The sequence below is a fragment of the Aplysia californica genome, unplaced genomic scaffold (assembly GCF_000002075.1).
Source record: "Aplysia californica isolate F4 #8 unplaced genomic scaffold, AplCal3.0 scaffold00238, whole genome shotgun sequence".
NCBI lineage: Eukaryota > Metazoa > Mollusca > Gastropoda > Aplysiida > Aplysiidae > Aplysia > Aplysia californica.
The window spans coordinates 508532-509768 of NW_004797508.1; positions in this window are offsets into that span (position 1 = coordinate 508532).

Below are 1237 nucleotides of genomic sequence, written 5' to 3' on the forward strand. Positions count from 1 at the left end.
TGGGGGGGGGGGGGCAGTTCCTTTCCACACCGCCTTTACTTCCCCAACTCGAAGTCAGGTACCCATTACTGCTGGGTGGGCTGGAAGGGGCGAAAATTATCCGTGTCCGAACCGAAGCTCGAACCCGGACTTTCCGCTTCGGAGACGAGCGCACTAACCGCTCCGCCACCACACTACAAAAGAGTAACAATGCAAATTTGGGAGGAGAGATAAGGACGATAGGTGTTTGATAGGAAAGAAGGAGCAAACCACACCAGAGCATCCAGCAACCACCCGTACTCAGCCAAGCTTAACTGGCTGACAGGCTCAAGGCAGCGAACTTCCTAAATGAACTAATATTCTGTCGATGGGGCGGTAAAAAATATTTAAGATGAATTACAGTTTCACATATTTTTGCTGTAACAACTACGTATGTATCTCCATTTTGAGACTGTTTCAGAATGTTTTCAGGTCTGTTTGGATTATAAACTTGATTGTTAAGTGCATTAGCTTGCTGTTGAGCTGGAATTTGCGCACAAATAAGTCTTCACTTCACAATGTCATGGGGTAACATTTTGGATCGTCGTAAGGTATTCATGTGCGAAAGACGCTGTTAACTTATACAAGTACGAACGGCGAGAGTGGGTGTGGGGAGGGGTCGAAATGTATTTTCGTCCGTTTCTCATGTGTACAAGAAATAAAGCGCGCCGTGGGCTAGAGTTTTAAAAGGAAATACGTAACAGAAGTATTTACATTAAGATGTCGTCTTATAACCATAAACTACAGTTCATCTCATGAGAAAAATATAGACCTCGTTGCTCCCCTTGATATTTTCCTAAATCTGTGGCAAGAAACGGTCGTCGTGTGACGCGACAACACCACCCCTTTCTCGTGTGTTCTGCGCGTGCATAATTCATATCTCAGCGACTCACGCTCGCAAGAATTTTCGCGCGCAGAGATTAATTACAGGGGCGCGTGATTTTATTCATGGGTGAGTCTAGAAGCAGCCTTTTAATTTGTTCCCGCCCGCTGCGCGGTTCGTTGACTAAACGCCGTCACCTCCCCTGCTGGACGAAAATGGCCTGGGTTTTATAGCGTTAATAAGAATGTTGGTTTAGAAAATGGCAGCGCTGTCGGCTTATTAGATATTGCTTTGACTGAACGGTTGGTTTTAAATGTACACCTATTATTACCTTATGCGATTTGTGCGCACACACACACTCACACACACAAGCACACACACACACACACACACACA